Here is a 10,368-nt window from a genome sequence, read left to right as displayed (position 1 = left end):
GGCCAAGATTGAAAAATCAGCTGATGACCCAAAATGCAGACTGTGCAAGGAAGCTGACGAAACCATTGATCATATCCTCAGCTGCTGTAAGAAAATCGCACAGACAGACTACAAACAGAGGCACAACTATGTGGCCCAAATGATTCATTGGAACTTATGCCTCAAGTACCACTTCCCAGTGTAAGGGGTGATTTGGGCGTCCCCCAGACATTTATACATTACCCGAGTTCGCCAAGCCGCTATGAGACCATTCAAGAGCCCAAAATAGTTGAGGACAAAACACCTTTATTAGGTAGCTACCGACAGACAGGGCAACACGGGCTGTTGCTGATCCAAACTGTCTGTCCAGAGCTAATCAGCCCCGGACAATATATACCCTACTTGTTTACTACATTTCTAGTTCCCCTTTCTGAACTTCTAGTTCCCCATTCTGAACTGGGCTTTACTGGAAAAACCACAAACACTTCCTGAGTTGTAAACAACTTCGGGATATTGCCCAATCATGAACTGTAGAATATTTCAACAGGTGCAGCAAAAAGTACATGTATTGCATACATTGCATAAATTTCTCAGAATCAACTGATTATTGCTAAACATAGAACATCTGCTATCTGTCGCAAGACAGCCAGTTGCAAACTTTTATCTTTAATTCAGAGGGGAGACTGGTCTTCTAAGTTCCAATCAGACAGGCATTCCAAAATGGAGTCACTTTGGTTCAGTGACCCCTTCATTCCCCCGTTTTTTCATGTAACCAAGAAAGACAATTTCTTGGTTGCACAGGTATCCAATTATAGTGGGGTGGTTCCCTTTTCCAGGGTGTTCAGCTGTATGTAACATGTTGAACTTTTCTGTGCTGAGTGAAAGTAGCAGTGATCAGTCTCGCCATTATTTTATCTTTAAGCATGACATGATACATGGCAAAAAGAAACAAAGCAAGAATCATGATTTGTAACATGACAAATAATATTTTGCTGAGGTCCCTCAGCCACCCAATCCACAAGGTAATCAGCGAACCTGTTTTAAATCTTTCTCCCTCAGTTAGATATCAGGATCATAGCCACGTTTTTCATCATAAGCTCTTTTAGGCCTGTTTCACCGGTCTGTTGCCCAATGCCTGCAGGGGCTGCTCTCGCGGGTGTATCTCAATATTGGTGGGGACTAGGGTACCAATGGTGCAAGTACCAACCCACAGTGGGGGTAAGATTTTTACCTCCCCACTTCCCACATATCCAGAAATACCCCGGAGGCAATCCTCCCATGGCATGGTTGTCAAGCAAAATGCCGGGCCTTGGCCTACCAGGAATTTGATATTCCATTGGGAAGTTTCCTCGTGTCCGGACCAGATCTTGCCGTGGTGGAGGCTTGCCTCCCGCCGCAGGTGGCTGAGTTGCTGCACGAGGCAGCTCCGACCCGGGCGTAACCACATACATCTTAGGGGGCGTATTTGTTTTCCCATTACGTGCCGGACGAGAGGGTGGTTTCTTGTCATCACCCTCTGGCGAGGAAGCTTGCCTTCTCAGTCTTTGTGGTTGTGGCTGTTCAACTCTATGGTGTATGTTGTCATAGTATACAGGGAGAGAGAGATTACAATGGGGGTAATCTCCTACCTCTATGAGGGTGGCTTGGGGAGAGTTCTTATGATCAATTCCTGAGATCCCATCTTTGGATCTTGCCAAACAAGCTGATGCAGTTGGTGCAGAATCATCATGGGCCAACATAAATTGAGCCGAATCAGTCAACCCCTCTTGGTCAGCATATGTCCAAGGGGTGAACAATTTCCATCCAGATACATCCAGCAGTGGCCCTGCTTTCATGACCCAACCCTCATATTGGGAGTGAGGGCTATGGGCACAAATCCAGCAGTCTTTAACCTCTGCTTCTTTACTATATCTTTAATTAGTTGTTGGAACGTGTTTCTGTCCCAACCCATATGTGCCCGCACCAACGGCATCATGATCAATATTAAAAAGCATAATTGTGTCCTCATTTTCACACTTGTGTTTGTCCTCAATATTACAGCACAGAGCACAAAAACAGAATACAATACAACCCACGAATCCCCACACCCAAAACCCAGTGTCCATTCGGTCTTTTGGGACACTCTCGGAAGTGTACCCTCCTTCCTTCTTCAAGGCGGTTCTAGGTAACCTGACCTCTGGGGCTAGCTCTAGGTAGCTTCGGGCCCCTCCTCTTCAGGGCAGCTCTTGGTAGCTTGACCCTTAGGGTGTGTGAATTTGAGTGGATTGTCCTTATGCAGGTTTACCTTCCAGATGTCAGGGTCTTTGGTGGTGTAGTCCTTTTTTGGTACCCCCGGCTTCACATCTCTTAACTTCACAGTAGTAAGAGCTATTTGGACCACCTCCAGTGGTCGAACACCTCTGGTGGTCCCTTCCACCTTGGGCCGAGGGTATCACACTTCCAATCTTTCAGCCAACCCTGGTCTCCTGGTAAGAAAAACATGTAGCGCAGTAACCGGGAAAGGGATAACGCAGCATTCAGTACATTTATACAGTTTGTTTAACACCATATCCAAAATTTGGACTTCTTTTATCAATCCTTGTTTTCTCAATTCATGTATGTCTCCTTGCAGAGATCTAATTTTTTCAGAGGGGGTCTTCCATACAACAACTCATAAGATGACAAACCCCCACTTTCATACATGTTGGTTAACAACCTGTCCAAAGATTGGACTTTTTTTCCAGAGCCCTGTTCATTCTTTTACCCGAAGATTAGGGTCAATTACAATGCAATTTCCAAGCGGTGCCTCCCACCTGGGCTAGGCACCCAAGGACCTGGTGAACAAAGGCCGCGGGCCTCTGCCACCTGGTGACCAAATGACTGAGCCATTGTCACCCCAATGTGTAGAGCATCCCGTGCCCAGGGATTGCATCCCTTGACAAGGCACGCCTGACCTCTACAACTCTTTCAGCGGTGGTTGGAATCCACCCTGAATACTCCAGACCCTTGGCATCTTCGGCGAAATCAACTACCAAGGACTCAAAAGATTTAAAGGGTGTTGTTTACAAATTTCACATCCTGGGGCAGCAGCTCCGGCCAAGGCCTGCAAGCCATCCACCCAGAGCTGCCCCTCCAAGAGTGAAGCTATTCCAATTGCACCTAAATGGGTTTATCTACGAATTTCTTTGATAATTTCCATCCCAAAGCTTTTGGGACATAAATTTTCTCATTGGGTAAGATAAAAACCTTACCCTTCCATTTTTCCCCTTCTGCTAGGGCCCACTCCTTCTCTTGTGCGGAGTAAGTCATGGACTCTACTACGGGAGTAACATCCAATTGTAAAATTGCTTCTTCTGATGTGCTTTCATCTGCTGCTTTCCTAGCTTGTTGGTCTGCCAGGCGATTCCCGTGTTACCTGATCCTCACCATACTGATGTCCTTTGCAATGCATGACTGCTATCTCTTTTGGCTCCCATACTGCATTTAAAAGTTGCAAAATTTCTGTTGCATTTTTGATCTGCTGTCCTGCAGAGGTCAGCAGTCCCCTTTCCTTATAAATGGCACCGTGGGCATGCAAAGTGGTGAAGGCATATTTCGAGTCAGTATAAATATTAACTCTTTTTCCTTTAGCCAATTGGAGGGCCCCAGTCAGAGCAATCAGCTCGGCCCGTTGTGTAGAAGTCCCCGGAGGCAACCCCTTTGCCTCTAGGGTTTCCCCATTGCTATTCACCACTGCATACCCCACTTTCCTTTCGGAACCAACCACACGACTTGACCCATCTGTGAAAAGCACCCATTCCGGAGCCTAAAGTGGCAGATCTTTGAGATCTGGCCTACTTGAATATACTTTGTCCACTATTTCTAAACAATCATGCTGCATCAATTCTCCTTCCACAGGTAACAAGGTAGCTGGGTTCAAAGTGGCACACACTGACAATTTAACCTGTGGACTGTCTACCAACATGCTCTCATACTTAAGCATTCGGCTATTGGTGAGCCAATGGTGTCCCCTTTGTTCCATTAAAGTCACTACCGCATGGGGACATTTTAAAATCACAGGCTGCCCTAAGGTCAGCTTGTTTACTTCTTCCACAAGAACCGCAGCAGCCGCTACAGCTCTCAAGCATGAAGGCCATCCACAGGCCACATTGTCTAATTGCTTAAACAAATAAGCCACCGGCTGAGTCAACACTCCTACAGCCACTCCTTTGCGTTCTCCTACATACATACATACATACATACATACAATGCTGGGGCAAACATCAAAGCTTTCTTCAATTGCTCAAACGCATCTTGCTGTTCAGTTCCCCACGCCAAGGGGTCTCCTGACTTCCCTTTGGTAGCCTCGTGGAGGGGTTTGGCATATAGTCCGAAGTTCGGAATCCATATACGACAAAACCCTGCCTCTCCCAGGAATTCTCTAACCTGTTTCCTAGTCCGGGGGTAGGGATGGAGCAAATGGCTTCTTTGCATTCCACCTCTAACCTCCGGAGACCTTTTTTTTCCAAACGAAATCCCATGCACTTAACACTGGCTGAGCCTTTTTCCCAAAACCTTGTAACCTTTATCACAAAACAAAGCTATAACAAAGCCTTAGTTCCTCTCAAACATTCTTCTCTACTATCTGTTCAAAGAACACGCAACAAACAAAGCATCTTAGGTTATAATGACACAAAACCACACTGGTCCCACAAAACTCACAAAACACACCTTGAGTCTGGATAGGGGAGGTCTTGCCTTCCCCTTTTCCTTTCCATTAGGATGCCAATTTCCATTTGGGAACCACCTGTAACTATAACTCTATTCCTTCCAGTCATCCCATTGTTTTCTGCCATACACTAACATTCTTCCACCCATTCTGGATCCTTTCGCACAACCTCACACAGATACACAAACTCTTAACCTCTTAAAGTGTAAACAGGATCAAGTGAACCTTCGGAAAGTCACTGGGGAGTGAAGGGGAATGAGGGCCACTCTATCTCACGCGACACACGCAACTTGCATGCCTTTATTCCTTTCTATTATCCGCCTGCAAAGCTTCCAATAAGCTATAGTGTCATGCACTTTATGTTCTTCTCATACACACACAAATAACAGCCATATACATTTTCATACAATCATGCATTTTCACTCTTGTAGGGCACAATGCCTCAGCTCCCATTTCTGTTCATTTTATATAGATATTCCTGGAAACTCAAATTCATCATCTTCTCTCAGAAAAACCAGCCCATGCTTCATCCAATGCAGGATCAACCAATCCAATTGCAACCGGACCCCTACTGGGCTGGTTAACAGCTCCACGGTTCTGTCTCCTTCCTTTCCAACTTCCACTTCCATTTTGCACTTTCCTATTCTGTCCTCCTCCAAGATCCACCTTACAATCCGCCGCCCAGTGCCTTTGCTTGTGGCACCGTGCGCATTTATTCTTTCCAAGCTCATGCCCTAACACAGCGGCTATAACCTTGGCCCTACGAGACACCGCTGCCTCTTCCCGTTTGGCTTGCACGGCCTCCCGGGACAAATAAACCTGATTTGCTATTTCCATTATCCTCTCCAAAGTCAAATGAGTCAATCTAGCATCCTTTTGTAACCTTCTCCGTATATCCGGCCAACATTGGCTGGCAAAAACACTCTTCAGCACTATCCTTCCTTCAGCTCGATCACTAGGATCATCCATATCATAAGGAGAAAACTCCTCAAATGCTTCCCTGAGCCTTTCTAGAAATGCTACTGGACTTTCATTCTGCTCCTGCTCCATCTGGTAGATCTTTCTCAAATTTGGAACTCTTGGAGTCCCTTTTTCCAGGGTACAAACATTCAGGTTCTGATACAGCCTCAATGAGTTTCTACCATTTACTATACTCAGATCCCCTTGAGGGTCTACTCTCACTGGGAACACTTTCTCTTGGTATACATCCACAACATCCAAACTTCCAAACAGTGCACTGAGCACAAACACAAACCAAATACAGCATCCAAACCACCAAACACAAATCCAAACCAAACACAGCATCCAAACCTCCAAACAAGGCACCATTTCTGCCTCGGCTGTGTACTCCTTCAATTGCTCAAAGTTATTCAACATACATCGGAGGGGGGTCATTGGCCCTCCTGTCCCTTTCGATTCTTTCCCACCCATTGGGGTACGCGGATTTGACCCTGGCCCGCACAGCCGGAAGATCAACGGTCTTCCTCCGCTTTCCCACTGGACGTGAAAGATTATTTTCCTAGTGGAGTATGTCCCCAGACCGTGGTCGGACCATCCTTGCACGTCTTGCTACTAGGGCCTGCCTCCGGACCTGGTCGGATTCCCCTTGCAGGTCTTTCCCAGAGCTCTCTTCCCTTTGGGGTTCTCTTGGTTCCCAAGGGATTCCTACGGGACCCAGAACTGCTTCTACAATTTAAAACTCTCCCTCCCCGCAATGCTAAACAACAAGCGGTTTTAAGAGGTATACTTGCCTAATTCTCGTTCCGTCCCGCGGCGGCCGGCCGACTTTCCCAACGGTGGTTGTCTCACAACTTCTGTTTTGGAGGAGAGCACGCCTTTCCTTCGCTCGGGTGCCGCGAAGGGAACCACCGGTCTTTACCTCTATTGAGAGGCCGTGCGCACGTCTCGGCGCGGACCGTACGCAGCACCCCGGAAGGGGGAAGCGGACACGCCTTGCTCCCAAGAGCAGCTCCGAGTGGGCTACAACGGAACCTTGGCAACTAAAAAACACTACAAAGCCCAAAATTTCATCACTACAAAGCCCATAATTTCATCCCGGACGAGCCCCCAGAAATGTAAGGGGTGATTTGGGCGTCCCCCAGACATTTATACATTACCCGAGTTCGCCAAGCCGCTATGAGACCATTCAAGAGCCCAAAATAGTTGAGGACAAAACACCTTTATTAGGTAGCTACCGACAGACAGGGCAACACGGGCTGTTGCTGATCCAAACTGTCTGTCCAGAGCTAATCAGCCCCGGACAATATATACCCTACTTGTTTACTACATTTCTAGTTCCCCTTTCTGAACTTCTAGTTCCCCATTCTGAACTGGGCTTTACTGGAAAAACCACAAACACTTCCTGAGTTGTAAACAACTTCGGGATATTGCCCAATCATGAACTGTAGAATATTTCAACAGGTGCAGCAAAAAGTACATGTATTGCATACATTGCATAAATTTCTCAGAATCAACTGATTATTGCTAAACATAGAACATCTGCTATCTGTCGCAAGACAGCCAGTTGCAAACTTTTATCTTTAATTCAGAGGGGAGACTGGTCTTCTAAGTTCCAATCAGACAGGCATTCCAAAATGGAGTCACTTTGGTTCAGTGACCCCTTCACCAGCAGTAAAGAACTGGTGGGATCACAAACCTGCAAAAGTATTGGAAAAGATACTGTGGGACTTCCGAATCCAGACTGACAAAGTGCTGAAACACAACTCACCAGACATCACAGTTGTGGAAAGGAAAAAGGTTTGGATCATTGATGTTGCCATCCCAGGGGACAGTCGCATTGACGAAAAACAACAGGAAAAACTCAGTCGCTATCAAGACCTCAAGACTGAACTTCAAAGACTCTGGCAGAAACCAGTGCAGGTGGTCCCGGTGGTGATGGGCACATTGGGTGCCGTGCCAAAAGATCTCAGCCGGCATTTGGAAACAATAGACATTGACAAAATCACGATCTGCCAACTGCAAAAGGCCACCCTACTGAGATCTGCGCGCATCATCCGAAAATACGTCACACAGTCCTAGACGCTTGGGAAGTGTTCGACTTGTGATTTTGTAATACGAAATCCAGCATATCTATCTTGGTTGCTGTGCCACACAATATAGTACTAATAATAATAGAAACCCCAGGGGGAATCCAGGTCAACTCTCTTTTGCCATGAATTAACTATTCAAGGAAATTTAGCCCTGTAACCTTTCAGAGAATACTTGCTAAGTGTTTTTTTTCCCCCAACTCTAATACCATAAAATCTGGTGTGTCTTTTTCATTATAGCATTACATTAGCCTGGTGTACGCTGTCCAGCATGATGGGCACATGATTCCAGCATGTATCACAACTTGAAGAAAAAGAGGAGTAGCAATTGCCAGTAACACTGACACATTTCTTCAGCATTCCCTGAAATATCGTTCAGCGAGCCTTTGGTGTCTAATGGGGTTTGGTTCCATCACGCCCGGATACCAAAATCCATGGTTGCTCACATCCCTCTTTATATACGGCATAATAAAATTGAGTTCCTGATCTAAAACAGCTTTTTGGAATTTGTAAAAAATATTTTGAAGCCATGGATATGGAGGGCCAATTAATTGGACTTGAGTAAACTGCGGGCCAATGCTATTATTAACACAACTAGGTAGCCACTTAGGGTACAGATCTCAGAAGGGCTCAGTACTGATCTTGGAGTGTAAAAGTTTTAAGTATATATAAATCGTATAGGCCATATAATTAATTGAATGTATTGTTGATATGTGCCTTCAAGTCAGAAGGTGACCCTATAATGAGATTTCTTGGAGGAATTTATTCAGAGGGAGTTGCTTTTGCCTTCCTCTGAGGCTAAGAGAATGGGTGTAGCCCAAGATCACCCAAAGGGTTTCCGTGGCCAAGCGAGGGTTCAAACCCTAGTCTCCAGAGTCACCTTATCACAGTAGAGGTTAGGGAGTTTGTAGTTTAGGAAGGGGTCTTTAAAATTGCCAGAGAGCTCCCAGGCCTTATTAAACTACAAATCCCAAAATTCTGGAGAACAATTTAAAGTGGGATAGACATTTTTTTCCTATATAGACTGACACTCATACCACTACATAATACCGGCTCTGTCATTTATATACAGACACGGAAAAACATTTATACACACAGACTATTTATATAGAGAGAGATAATGAAATTGCACGAGAATGAAAGTTAATAGTAACTATGTTTATTTTTTTACTACGTTGTGTTGTATGTTCTTCTGTGTTTGGTACTGAATGTCTATATTAGAAACCGCCCAGTCTCTTTTGGGGAGATAGAGTGGTATATAAATAAAGTGTTGTTGTTGATGGAAATAGTTGTCCTACTCTTTATAAATACAAATTGGAGGTATTTCTGAGAAATGCACGGAGGAAAAAGAGAATGCCAAAGAAGTGAGATTACTGCAAATTCTGCAAAAGGAGATATTATTGTGCCATACCTGAATTATAGTGACCTTACAGACTGGTTTAATTATTGCAGTGGGCATCGGCAAAAGTTTGCAATATTGAGTAGGACTGATTTCACTAATAAGCCATAGATCACAACGGGTTGGTTGTGTGCCATAATTATCCAAAAGACTAAAAATAAGAAAAGTTATCTCTTGCACCCTACAAGAGGAGATTAGGAGATGATGAAAAAGTGTGCATAATAGGGAATATATCATTGTTGTCCTCAAAAAGATGTGTTTATTGCATTGCTTTTTCTGTACATTGTTGAGTATAAAAATTGCGCATCAACCCAACATAAGCAGGTTCAAAAGACTTCAGCAATTCTGTCCTCACATGAGAAGAATACTGCTTATTTGTAACTGGAAAGAATTTTATTCACATTTATGTAAGGGAAAAACAATTGATGATACTAACCTGCAAATGGCCAATATTGGTAACAAACCTTAAACACTGCTTTGGTCAGCATCCAAAAGAAACAACTCAGGCATCATTATGGAAGTCTACTATAGGTTTAAAATCAATTGACGATTTGGATGATGTCTTCCTTAAGCAAAAGACCAAACATTAAAGAGAGAAAGAGTAAGGTAAAGGTAAAGGTTTTCCCCTGACGTTAAGTCCAGTCGTGACCGACTCTGGGGGTTGGTGCTCATCTCCATTTCTAAGCCGAAGAGCCAGCGTTGTCTGTAGACACCTCCAAGGTCATGTGGCCGGCATGATTGCATGGAGCGCCGTTACCTTCCCACTGGAGTGGTACCTATTGATCTACTCACATTTACATGTTTTCCAACTGTTAGGTTGGCACAAGCTGGGGCTAACAGCAGGAGCTCATTCCACTTTCCAGATTCGAACCATCGACCTTTCAGTCAGCAAGTTCAGTGTCCCAGCGGTTTAACCCGCTGATCAACCGGGGGCCAAATGCCCTACATGTCATGAATCAGATAGATCTTCATACTAGATATGTTAGTCTGTTTTATTAAAAAAGAGGAAAAGAAAAAGAAGCTTGTTGCACATGTAATATAAGCAAATTTGATTTAGCACCAGCTTTCATGGACTACGGTCTTCTTACTTTATGCCTTCAAGTTGTTTCCAAATATGGCAACTCTACCATTGGGTCTCATTGGCAAAATTTGTTCAGAGGGGATTTGTTTTTGTCTTAAGCTGAGGGAGTGAGGTCTTCTAGTGGATTTCCATGGCAAAGTGGGGATTCAAGCCCTGGTCCATTCTCAAATCACTA

The 10,368-nt window shown here is 44.7% G+C and overlaps 1 long non-coding RNA gene across 1 annotated transcript in view; it reads left to right on the top strand.

Moving 5' to 3' along the window:
• LOC134296371 (uncharacterized) overlaps positions 1–8,999 on the top strand; it is a 38,674-nt gene extending 29,675 nt beyond the window's left edge. The window contains exon 4 of the long non-coding RNA XR_010003097.1: positions 7,954–8,999. This is a non-coding gene — a long non-coding RNA (uncharacterized LOC134296371). The remainder of the gene's footprint in view (positions 1–7,953) is intronic.
• The last annotated feature ends 1,369 nt before the right edge of the window (positions 9,000–10,368 follow it).

This window comes from Anolis carolinensis, chromosome 1, assembly GCF_035594765.1.
Source record: "Anolis carolinensis isolate JA03-04 chromosome 1, rAnoCar3.1.pri, whole genome shotgun sequence".
NCBI lineage: Eukaryota > Metazoa > Chordata > Lepidosauria > Squamata > Dactyloidae > Anolis > Anolis carolinensis.
This window is presented reverse-complemented; position numbering and strand designations above follow the sequence as displayed.